Here is a 13341-nt window from a genome sequence, read left to right as displayed (position 1 = left end):
GCTCCCATAATGCACCGGCGCTCTTCCGACAATTGCTTCAGACACCTATTCTTAATATCCCTATTATAGCTATACTTATTAGGGGTTTGACTATACGATATCTCTGGTATATGGCAAATGGTCAAGGATATTCATTTTCGCTGATCCAGGGATCTTTCTAAATTCCTTCGTTCGTTTTCAGCCTAATGTTTGGCTATAATAAGGAATAATATCCCTGTCAGAGCTCAATTTTTTTTACCGTGTAGGCGCGCTCAAACTTCCGAGCGAAGCGAGCCGCGCGCGTAGCGGGCAGATTTTTAGGAAAATTTTTATCTTTTTGCCAAATGCAATAGGAACATTTTATGGTAGTTATCCAAATGTAATCTTTGGATTATTTGTTTCATTTTCATGAATTCTTTACATTAACTTGATTATTGGACGCTAAATTGGCTTTCAAATTTGATTTTAATCTTATTTAAATGTCCTAAATGTTAATGCTTGTTTCACCCTACATCAATGATAGAATTTGTTTGATCCAAATAAAATTTGTCTTATTTAAACAAAGGTGTGTTAAATTCAAATACATTTCATTTTAATCAAATAAATATTTCTTGAAATCAATACAATGTTTGTTTGATCCTACTAAGAAAGAAGAAATCGTTCGAGACAAACATTTTTCTTTGTGTTCTCCGCATGTTTAAAATATTTTCCTGTTCTTTATAGACTTCAAGAAAGACAACTTCTCAACTAAATAGTTGAATATTCAATTATGAAAGAAATATGTTTTCTCAAAAATGGTATCTATAAATGTTCAGTATAAAAAGCTAATTTTTAACAATGTACGTCAATTGTCTACCAATTATTTTAATTATTGACTCAAACGAAAATTTAAAAAAAAGTGAAATAGTTTAATTTCAAATTTAAATAAATATATTTTAAAAGGCCAGTTTTTGTCAAACTTGATGCTTCTGCAAACAAACCAGCTATTTCTATATTCAACCAGTAATAGTTAATAGAGAATAGTAAGTAGTTTCATTTTTAACCAAAAAGATTTACTTTCTGCAAAAATAGTTTAACTTGAAACCAAAAATATGAATTTTCAATAAAAAAGTCGATTTTCAACCAAATAGTTTAATTTTCTAACAAAATTGAGATATTTCAAATATAAAAAGACGATTTTTCTGAAAAACAGCTGCATTTAAAAAAAACAGTTAATTTACGACCAAATAATTAATTTCCCAATCAACAAAATTACTTCTCATCATAATATAATATTTAAAAAAAATTTCGAATCAAGAGCACTAGATTTCGACCACAAATGATCAAAAAGTAATTTTCGACCAAAAAAGACGATTAAAAAAAGACATGAATGTTCAAATAAAAAAGATTAAGGTTTAATTAAAGAGATGAATTTTCAACTAAACTGATGAATTTAAAAAAATAAAAATGAATTTTTAAATAAAAACTTCAGCATGCAACCATGGAGTAGAATTTTCAACTTAAAAGTTTATTTTTGACCAAACAGATTAATTTAGTACAAAAAAAATAGAAGCGAAGAACTTAAATTTTCAACTACAAAAGGTGCATTTTCAACCGAATAGTTGAAACTTCAACAAAAAAAAAGCATTTTTAACAAAATAGTTCAACTTTTAATCAAGCAGTTAAATGTTTTACCAAAAAGCTGAATTTTTACCTAAATACTTATATTATCAACAAAATATTTTAAATCCCAAAAAAATATTAAAATTTTTAAACAACAAAGGTTATTCGAAGGCTGCTCCTTGCTACTGCTCGAGCGCTCCTTCGGTTCTGCTTTCCAAGCCTTCAATTCCGAATCAAACATATCATGATTGACTTTTCAAGCAAAGCAAATTAACTTCTAATCAAAAATAGTGATAGGGGGACAATAGGGGTAGATGTACTTCAGAAAGATGCAGAGGAAATAAAAAGCATTATAAGAGTAGAGGGTTAACCCTTAACTTACACTATGGTTAAAAAGACCCCAACAAATTTTTGAGATCGAATTAACCCTATTAAATTCCAGAAAATGGAACACGTGTAGACTTTGACGAATAATTTATATCACTAATTAAAGGGGAAGTTGGTTCGTACAGAGTGGCAAACGTCAGCATACGTTGGGCACCCGCTCAAAGTTGACCTTGTAAAACTGCAGGGTCTTTAATACCCGTTGTGCCGTCAGTGAGCAAAAAGTGATTTTCAACAAAAATTGGTGCCGTTGATATTGATGACTTTCTTTCAATTTCCATCGTAAGTGTGCCATGAGCACCGCGCATGCCTTTGCAGCGACTTTGTAGGTTTCAAATAGTAATGAAAACTTTGAAAAACTCTCTTTTATGTTACTTTTGAACATGAAAAACTATGGTGTTTTATTTTACCATAAAATCGAGTTTCCAGTTTGCAAAATAAATAGTTTTTTTTGAAAACATCATTAATGTAGTAATTTTTGTTTTAAACTGTAGCATCTCAAGAGTATAACTCTACATTTTTAGGTAAGAATATTAAAAATTACGTTAGTTATTAATTTTTAAGTAAAAAAACTCACTTTTTGTGATTTTTTTTCAAACCTTTGTTAACTAACTTAAATTAAATTAATGACAATAAAACCGATTCCATTTAAAAAAACATATCTAAACTAAATTATACCATTTTTTTGTGCAGAAATATTGAATATCGGCTGCGCGAGAAATGTTCGAACAAGTGGGGTCAAGAACAACCGTTGTGCTATTTACGTAATAAAAAGGAGGTGTGACAGGTTAGAGGAGTGTGTAACAGAGGAAGAAGTGAGGGAAGATTTATATGTGATTAGGGTGTTTCATGTTTAAAGAACAGGATAGATGATGGGAAAGGGAAAAAGGGGTATATGTGCATTTAGGATGAGAGAAAAGGTATAGGTATGAGTAAATAAAGGCTAATTTTTAGGGTTATACTGAATAAGAGAAGTTTCTATAATATAGGGGTAGGTAGTGAAGATAAGATACGAGATAAGAGGGTGAGGAGAACAAAATAAGTAATACCCCCATAATACTACCTACATATATGGGATGAGGGGAGAATTACACATAATAGGAGATAAGAAACAGTATTCAGAGATGCAGTGGATAAGAGGATTATATTTGATAGGTGTAGCGAATAGCAGGTAATGAGTAGGGAGAGGGTAGCAAATCAGGGAATAGAAAAGTATTATGGGAAAGACGAAAAAGGATTTCCGAAGTAAGGAATAGAGTTTTATGAACGAGAGTGTAGACTACAGATGGTCGGAAAATCAAAGTATAAGAGACAACAGATAGAGGAACATATAAGATGACTAAGAAAGGTGCAGAACAGATAGGACGGGGCACTTTAAAGGAGTAGAAAAATATAAAAATAAGGTGCATATATTGGATCACGGGTACATACTCGTATGAGAGGGGATAAAAGCAGCAGTGGTGGGGCCATGATGCGATTAAGAATATAGAAGAGAGAAGAACAGAGGAGTATATATAAAAAGAAGAAAGTGAAGAAAGCGGGTACATGTGATGAGGGGATTTCAAGGGACAGGGTTTTACATAAAAAAGGGTACATTCTGGGAGAAGGGACACAGAGGAATGTTGCAAAAAAGAGAGGTGTAGATGAGACATAATAAAAAATAATAAAAGACAATTTTTAGGTATGGTTCTAGAACATAAGGTAAAGAATGAGAAATAAGAGGCTAATGAGAATGAGAGGGCTGAGTGGAAGTATTGCTTTACAGTCGATGGTATAAAAGGTTGAGGTAGAGGAGTGGATATACTTAGAGGTAGTTAGGAAGTAGGTAGAGGTAGTTGGAGGAGAAGGTTGAGAAGTAGGGTTAGATAGAAGAGAGGGTAAAGGGTATTATTAATATGGGATGTGGGTAGGTTTATATATAAGAGGCGAGTAAGGGATAGTATTCAGGGATATAGTGGATGAAAGGAGTATATATGATAAATATAACAAGTGAAGGTTACTGAGGAAGAGAGAGAGCAAAGAGAGAATCAATGAATCCGACTATAGAAGTATAAACAATTCTATAATTTAAAATTTGAAGGAATTTAAAAAATAATTTAACTATGTTAGCTTCCAAATACATTTTATATAAAAAGCGGAAACTATTGGACTGCAAGGAAACTTTTTGACTCTAAATATGGCTTGATTTGACCTGACTAATGAACTTTGAATGTGAATCAAAGCTCGTTCTGACTGGAGAAAGTTTGTTCGCTTCCACGTCGAGGATGTTGAGAAAAGTGACCAGTGCTTCGTGCTTTGGAAACTTTAATCAGCCGGGACCAAAGTAATCCTTTGTACTTAATGGAGCTGTCCTCTACATGACCGCGATACAACTTGAAACTCACATTAAAACCAACGTTTGGCTGAAACGTTGCACTGTGAAGGGAAGAGATAAAGTGACGATGCTATGTTCCACAAGGATTAAAGAATGACAGTTATAAAAAGATATTAGTCTCTTCAAACCTGATGATCACTTTTATCACGACTCACTCTCATCCATTACATTTAATCTTCTTCTTTAACTAACAAGCACTTGTTAAGATGTGAATTTTCGGATATTTAGAATGTAGATTTTGGCCCCTACAAGGGTCTAGGAATAAAATTTCATTAAGAATTTGATCAATTGTTCCTTTCAAACTAGTTTGCATTTTGGTCAAGAAATTTTTTTTAATGTTCAAAAGATATCCAGGAATTGTAACAGCTTTTAGAGGATTCAAAAGTATTTAAAAGGATTTCAATAGCTTTCAACTGAATTAATAGAATTTCAATTATTTTAGGGATGCGCAAAGCTTTCAAACGTTTCAAGAAGTTTTCATTTTTTTTAAAGATTCAAAGGAATTTCAACGAATTTCACAAGAGTTATTTTCTAGATGTCTGGGAAAAAATTTATATATTTTTATAATTTTACTATAAATTTTAAAGAATTGTACAAGGGCTCAGGGATTTCGTATGATTTTAAAGATTTGAAGAGATTTTGTGATACTTCAGGGTATTTCAAAGGGTTTCGAAAATTCCATGTGGTTTTCAAGAATATCCTCGAATATAGGAAGATTTGGAAAGATTTTATAAGATAGAGGAATTTATAAGATTTTAGAATACTTTGGAAGGTTCAAAAGGCTTTTAAGGATTAGCAAATATTTTAAAAGGTTTTTGAGAAATTTCAACACATTTCAAGGGATTTATTTAAATTTCCGACTTAACATTTTTCAAGAAATATTCTCAGAATTCACGTAATTTCATGGCTTTTTATAATATGCTAATGGATCTCAAATAATACATTCAACGAGAATTAAAGGACTTCAAAATATTTCAAAGGATTTTGATTATTTTATATTAATTAAAAATATTCCAAAGTATTTTCAAAAGATTTCAAAGAATTTTCAAGGATTTGAATAATCTTAAGGATTTCAAATACATTTTTCGGGGCCTTTTAATAATCTTCTTGTGTTTCGGACGATAAGGAACGATTTCATAGGACGTATGAGGTTTTCAGATATTTTAAATCAATCTAAGGGATTTTATAAGTTTTCCAAATATATAAGTGATTTTAATAGATTCGAAAAAAATGTGACGTGATTTCGAAATATTTTATAGGATTTAAATTATTTTTGGCTATTTTAAGAGTTTTAAAAAGTATTTGCTATTTTTAGGCATTTCAGTAAATCTCTGGCGATTTGAAAAAAATGTTCTACAATTTCGGGAGACTAGGGTATATTTTATCATACTTTATAAATTTTTCCAATATTTAAAAGATTCCAAGGGATTTTATGAGACTATAAAGGATTTGAATCAGTTTAAAAGATTTAAAAACAGTTGTAAGGATTCTCTAAAATTAAAAAATAATTCAAGCGGGGATTTCAAAAGATCTCAACGAATTTCTCAAAGATCTTTTAGGATTTTCTAAGGATCTGAATGATTTTTAGGTATTTCAATGATCAAAATTTAAGAAATTTAAATTAGATTAAAATCCAAATTAAAAATCCCATTTAACGTCCAATAATCAAACTAATGCAAACTAAAGAGATGGAAAGTGATGTGGTTGGCTGCCTTCTCATTTTTCTTTCCTCTGTTTTATTTTTGTCTGAATTTTTTTTTTCATAATACAATAGGATCTTTTGTATCCTGTTCGTGGGTGCTGTCAATTTCTACCATTTAAATTTTTCTTGGCTTGATAAGGGTACTGTACGAGTACCGAAACTTTGGTAATGCAATTTTATTTATTTTTATTTTGAAAGCTATTTTATTGTAATTTGATAATAATAAAAATAAAAAAGACGAAAGAAGGAAAAAGAGCAGGAAGGGGATCCTATTACAATAGAATTTTTTGGTTTTGTTTATTCGTTGTAGTCCAAATTTGGTCATTGGATTCTTGTTTTTTTAACAGGAGTTTGTTTCTCAATGATTTCAAGATATTTCCAAAGATTTTAAATAAGTGTTAAGATTTTAGGTTACTTTAATGATTTCATGAAAATTTTAATATATTTGAAGAATTTTGAGGAACTTAAACAAATTTTGATGATTTTAGGACATTGTAAGGGTTTAAAGAGTTTGTTAAATATTCCAAGGTATTTTCAAAGATTTTTCAAAATGTTAAATGTTTCAGGATACTTTAAAAGATTTGGTGAAATCTTCAATCAATTTAAAGAATTTAAAATGGTTTCAAAGCATTTTAGTGTATTTTGAAAGACTCCAAACAGTCTTCATAAGCTTGATAAAATTTCAAGGGCTTTTACAGTTTGAAGAAATTTTTAAATATTTAAAGGTATTTCCGAAGATTTTAAAAAATTTAAAAGATTTTAGGATACTTTAAAAGGTTTGATGGAATTTTCAATAGGTTTAAAGAATATGAAGTGTTTTCAAAGGATTTTAGGATATTTTAAAAGATTCCAAACAGTTTTCATTAGCTTTATAAAATACACTCAAACTCTAAATATACGAGCTCCAAACATACGAGTGTTCCACAGATACGGGCGTCTTGACTCCAAAAGAGCGAGCGAAATTTTTTCCCCTCTTTCTCTGACCTATTTGAGAGTCAGGCACGCGCAAGTACGCGGTGCATTGACTTCGACTTGCGCTTGCACGTAGTAGGTCTGTGTGTGTTCTTACGCATTTCTCCAGAAATCTAAGCGTTGCAGGAGTTGAAGCCCCTTTCACGCTCGTATCTTTGGAGTTTACGATTCCAGAATTTCTCGTATCGTTGCAGTTCGAGTGTATTAAGGGATTTTAAGTTTTTAAGAGATTTTAAAAAATTTAAAGTAATTCCAAAGTTTTTAAATAATTTTTAGGATTTAAGGATACGCTCAGATATTAGAAGAAATTTTCAATAAATTTGAAGAATTATATGGGATTTCAAAGGCTTTTAAAGATTTTAGCCTTAATTTAAAAGCTCCAAAGAAATTTCCATAAGCTTTATAAAACATCAAAGCGTTTTAAATTTTTAAAATATTTTAGGGGTTTTCACCAAATTGCAAAAACTTTAAAAAAATAAATAAATTTTAAGGAGTTCCCTAGGCTGTTAATGATTTAAGGCATTTAAACAAAATGCATCACGTTTTAAAGGATTTCAGAAGATTCGAAGAATTTGAAAAATGTTTTAGGATAATTTAACAAAATTCAAAGGATTGTTACAATGCTTTTCAAGGGATTTGATAAAATTTCCGAAAATATCAATGATTTTGGGGGATTTGAAAAGTTTATGAGGTATTTTAATGAATTTTCTAGAATTTTCAGGAAATATCACATTTCATGGAATTTCCCGGGTCTTTATAATATTTGGATAGATTTCAAAGAAATTATTCACCTTGAGATATTTTATGGGATTTCCAATATTTTCAAATATTTCAAAGTATTGCTAAAAATTTTAGGTTATTTCTGCCTTTAAAAGGGATCTCACACACCGCTATATATATTTATATGTAATTAAATAAATAAACAAGCTTTTGTTATCTTACTTATACCAGCACATAAAGAGACATTGGTATAAGTGAAAAATTAATAAATTTTATAAAATTTTATTAATAATAATCTTTTACACCAGTGGGGGGGGGGGATTCGCATATCATAAGCATGGTGGAGTCTAAGAGACCACACGAATATTCGTCTATACTAATTCGTCCGTTCTTGCTCAAATGAAGGATAATCGGGACATCTTGCGTTCAAATAAACTTTGAAACAAATTAAAACAGAAATATAACATTGCAACACTACGGTGGACACGCGGCCTCAAGAACCACATATGAGCTTTTAATTGACCTTGGCGAAATGACAACTAAAAATAAGGCTACTAATAAGGGCCGCATCGAGGAAGGCCAGGAGGGAGGGATCCACATATTATAAGCATGGTGTGGTCTGTAAGACCGCACGGCCACACTCGAAGGTTAAAAGATTCCAAGGAATTTTCAACTGATTTAAATAATTTTACAGTTTGCCCCTATTAGAAAAGAAAACTTAGTGGTGTCAGTTCACAGAAGATATCGTAGACTTGAGACTACTTCGAGGCTCGCGTCAAAATAGTGTATTCTCGAGCTCAGACCCCAAGGGAGACCTCTATTTGTCTTGGCCAACCCCACTGGAATAAGATATTTAATAGGACTCGCAGCGTATATTTTCTTACCCATTTTTCGGAATTGCAATCGCAAAAAGATTTCTTTTTAAAATTTGCATTGAAAAATAAGTAACAATAGACTTACCTTTCTTTGTTGTTGTTCGCAGTTGGCATGGGAGTTGGAACTCTCGGAGGTGGTACTGGAATGGCTTTTCGTCTTCCACCATTTAGATTCTGGTGGATGGTCGGTGTAACCCGACCTGTAGGAGCAATTCGCCCCGCAGTTCGAGGACGTTCCGTTCGCACGTCCATTGCTAACCTAAAACAAATGGCATTGAAGTTCGATCAATCTGATGGAAGTGAAGCAATCTGAACAAAGTAGTAGCTTCATCAGACTAAGTGCAGTACCGTGCCGAAGGCAAACTCTTATAAACAATACAATGAGCTTTACAAAAAAGTTAAAATTCATTTTCTAATTGGTAAGGGGCCTTGCATAAATTATGTAATTTTTGTAATTTTTTTAAAGCTTGGAGCCCTTTGCTAGGGTTTGCAAGTTTTAGAACCTCTGGGCATTATTCCGTAATGTTTGCCCCATAAATTTTAAATTTAAAATTAAAAACATTTTAAGTTGGTGATTATTTTTTAGAAATGCTTTTTTTATTAGGATTTGATAATAATAAAAATAAAAAGGATCAAATAAATAAAAAAGAGAAAGAAGGGGATTAGGTTCGTTGCCTTCTCATTTTTCTTTCCTCTTCTTTTATTTTTGTCCAAGAAGGAAATGTTTCTTTTTTGTTAGGAAAAAATTATTATCTTTTTTCAAATTTCAATAGGAACATTTTATGATGGTTATCCAAATTTGGTCGTTTTATTCTTGGTTTTATTCTCAGGAAGTCTGCACATTAATTTGATTATTGGACGTTGAATAGGATTTCGAATTTGATTTTATTCTCATTTAAATTTCTTTAATTTTTATTTAGGGGTCATCCAAAAATTACCAAAACAAAAGTACCAAAACAAAATAAATTTTCAACAAAAAGTGTTATAGTTGATATTTTAACCCAGAAAAGATTTTTATTTTAAATAAAAAACAGTTGCATTGAACCAATACAAAAGAAGAATTTTAAACCAAACAGTCGCATTTTTAAACAAAAATAAAAATGGTCATTTCTACCGAGAGATGAATTTTCAAATAATTAAGACAAATTTTTAACAAGAGTTGAATTTACAACGAAAAAGTATTTTTTAGTCAAGGGAGAAAAACATTTCAACGAAATTGTTGAATTTTCGATACAAAAATATAAATTCTCAACTAAAAAATTAATTTTTAAATGTATAGTTGAATTTTCAAAGAAAACAAAATTAAGATTTTTACAAAACAGTAGAAATTGCAACCAAAGAGATGAATCGTCAATTAATAAAATGTTTAATCTTCAAGCCAGAAATACAAGCTTTTTAAAAAACATTAGAATTCACAACCAAAAAATTATATTTTCAACCAAAAAAATGAATTTTTAATGAAGAATAATAATTTTATACTAAAAAATACAAATTCTCAACACAATACATAGATTTTTACCAAATTGATAAATTTTCAGACAAATACATACATCTTCAAACTAAAAAATATCAATTTTTAAACAAAGAATATCAAATTGTAAGCATAAAATAGAATGTTTAAATTTTAAAAATATATATTTTCAATAAAAAAACTACTTTTCTATAAAAGATTTGAATTTACAGCAAATAATTTAACTTTCATGCATGAAAGGCCGAATTTATAGAAAAGAGTCGAATTGTCAACCTAAAAATAATAATCGTAAACAGAAAAGTTAATTTTTAAACAAATAGTTGAATTTTCAAGCAAACAGTTAATGTTTCAATTTAAAAATTAGTTTCTAATAAACAAATACAAATTTTAAGGAATATTTTGGAGTCCATATAAAACATTTCATCCAAAATTTTTATCACCCGAAATATTTATGAAATCTTTTGAAATCTTTCCAATATCTTTAGAAACCTCTTAAAATTGTTTAAAATTTTATAAATATTGATGAGACCTTTCACATCTTTTTATTTTTTGTGAAATCTTTTTAATCTTAAAAAATCTTTGTGAAATTCTTCGAAAATTTTTGAAATGTGTTAAATCTCTGAAATATTTGTAAAATATTAATTAGATATGGATGCCTTTTTGAAATCTTTAAATGATTGTGACATCTTCGAAATCTTTGAAATATTTGTGAAGCCTTTTACAATCTGTTGAAATATTTCCAATATCTTTTGAAACATTTTGAAAACGCTTAAAATCCTTGAAATATTGGTGAGATCACTGTAATATTTGAAATTCTTCTGAAATCCTTGAAACTTTTTAAAAAAACTTTTTAAATCTTTTGAAATCCTTGCAATGCTGTGAGATCTTTTTAATCATTTTAAAATTCTTGAAACCTTTGTGAAATCTTTTAAAATATTACTGAAATATTTTGAAACTTTTTGAAATCTTTGAAATCTCAAAAATAGCTGTAAACAATTTTAATTGTAAAGTCTTTTGAAATCTGACGTACATGTCTTTGTGAAATCTTTGAAATCTTTGTGTAATCTTCTGAACTCTTTTAATATATTTGAAATCTGCTTGAAATTGTAGTTAATTCCTTTGAACATGTTTAAAATTTTTGAAATATTTAAGAAACTTTCCAATATTTTTTGAAACCTTTTGAAATCATTTGAAATCCTTGCAATATTATGAAATTTTTCAAATCTTTTGTAATCTTTTAAATATCTTTAAAAGTATTTTAAAATCTTTACAATATCTTTTGAAACATTTTGAAATGCTTGCAATATTGTGAGATCCTTAAAATCTTTTGTAATCTTTTAAATCTTTTTGAAAAATTTGAAATCTCTGCAAAATCTTCTTAAATATTTAAAAATCTTTATGAAATATTTTGAAACTTTTTAAAACCTTTGAAATCTTTAGAATCTTTGTTAAAGCTTTGAAATCCTTGAAATTTTTTAAATCTTTAAAATCTTTAAAGTCTTTGTAAACACTTTTAATTGTAAAGTCTTTTAAAATCTGATGTGCATGCTTTTATAAAATCTTTGAAATATTTATGCAATTTTCTGAATTCTTTTAAAATACTAAAATTCTTGTGAACTCCTTTGAACATTTTTAAAATATTTTAAAATATTTCGAAATCCTTGAAACCTTTCTAAAATATTTTAAAATCTGATATACAAGTGGAGCCATCTACAAAATGTCAAATATTTAAAAATAACATTGATCCTTTACAATATTTTATCTATGAAAATAGTAAAAAATTATAAGAACTACTAAAATATTTATATTACCTTTCATATTAAAACAGAATTAATATTTTGTGAGTAAAGAATAAACAATAAACAAAAATCAGTGTTCTTAAAAAAAGTTTAAGAAGATTTCCAGGTTTCCAAGGGTAAAAAAATCAAAGAGAATTCCACATTTACAAGGTTTTCAGAGTCACTAGACATCCTGCTCTACCTGAAAAAAATTAGAAAATTTTAAATCGACTTGCTTAAGTGTGAGGAATTTTTGGATTTAAACAAAAAAATTTCATAGTGCCACAAAGACATTTTTCAGACCTATTACTAATGAATCTAATCATGTTGAGTTTTTTCGGCCGACCAGTCTAGAGAGTGTCTGAAGCGAACAGGTAAATTGCAAAGTGCTGGCAGAGACATAAAAGTGCCATTTCGCTCTCTTTCTCTTTCTGCCTCGCGCTCGCTCAAAAAGCCGCCACATCAAGCGAATGAGTGAAAAAAATTGCGAGGAGACAAGAAACAGAAATGAATACTACAGCGCAAAACGACAGCAACGAGAAAAGTCGCATTAAAAAAACTCCCGAGTTTTCATCCTCTTTATAACTCTTCCTACGAGTTTTCACTTCTAGTTTAGTATCATCTTTTTACGGTAATAAACTTTAACTTTATTTTTAAATAAAGACTCTTAAGCCTGAAAAGTCTTTTCACTTAATGCTTATCTAAAATAATAAAATTTTAAAATGTATATCGCGTAGAAAAAAATTTTATTTAAATTTCGAGGGCTCTAACTTAATACTTTAACCACGGTTATTGCAGAAATCTGGTTTCAAAATTCCATGACTTTTTCAGGAATTTCAGGAATATTTTTGAAAAAAATTATTGTTTTCTTTCTAAAAAATTGTGTCAATTCTATTCAATTTCATCACATTCTGCTTGGCGCAGACTAATTTATCAAACATTACTTGAAAAATTATTGGTCAATGCAAACTTAAAGGGCTTTTAAATAATATTATTGAATTCTAAATTGGAGGGATTGACCACTCAACTTCTAAGCGTAAATCAGGATTCAAGATTTCAACAATTACAAAACATTTCAAAGGATTTCAACAGATTTCAGAACTATTTGAACAATTTCACAGAAATTCACAAAATTTTCAAATGGTAAGAAAACTTCATGAAAGTTTCAATGATTTTACCAATATTTTTTAATATTTTAAAAATTATTGGACAGAATTTCACAAAGATTTCACATACTTTAAAGATTGCAAAGATTGCAAAGATTACAAAGATTTCATATCCTTTCACGAATATATTAAAGATTTCAAAAGATGTCAAAGATTTCAAATCCTTTCGAAAAATTTCACCAAGATTTCAATAGATTTTAAAGGTTTCACGAAGTTTTCAAAGAAATCCGAAAAGATTTGAAAAATATTTCCAAAGATTTCAATCATTTCACAAGCATTTCAGCACATTTCAATTAATATCAAAAATTAAATATTAAG

The sequence above is a fragment of the Belonocnema kinseyi genome, chromosome 10 (genome assembly GCF_010883055.1).
Source record: "Belonocnema kinseyi isolate 2016_QV_RU_SX_M_011 chromosome 10, B_treatae_v1, whole genome shotgun sequence".
Classification (NCBI taxonomy): Eukaryota; Metazoa; Arthropoda; class Insecta; order Hymenoptera; family Cynipidae; genus Belonocnema; species Belonocnema kinseyi.
The sequence above is the reverse complement of the archived record's forward strand: the minus strand, read 5'-3'. Positions refer to the sequence as shown.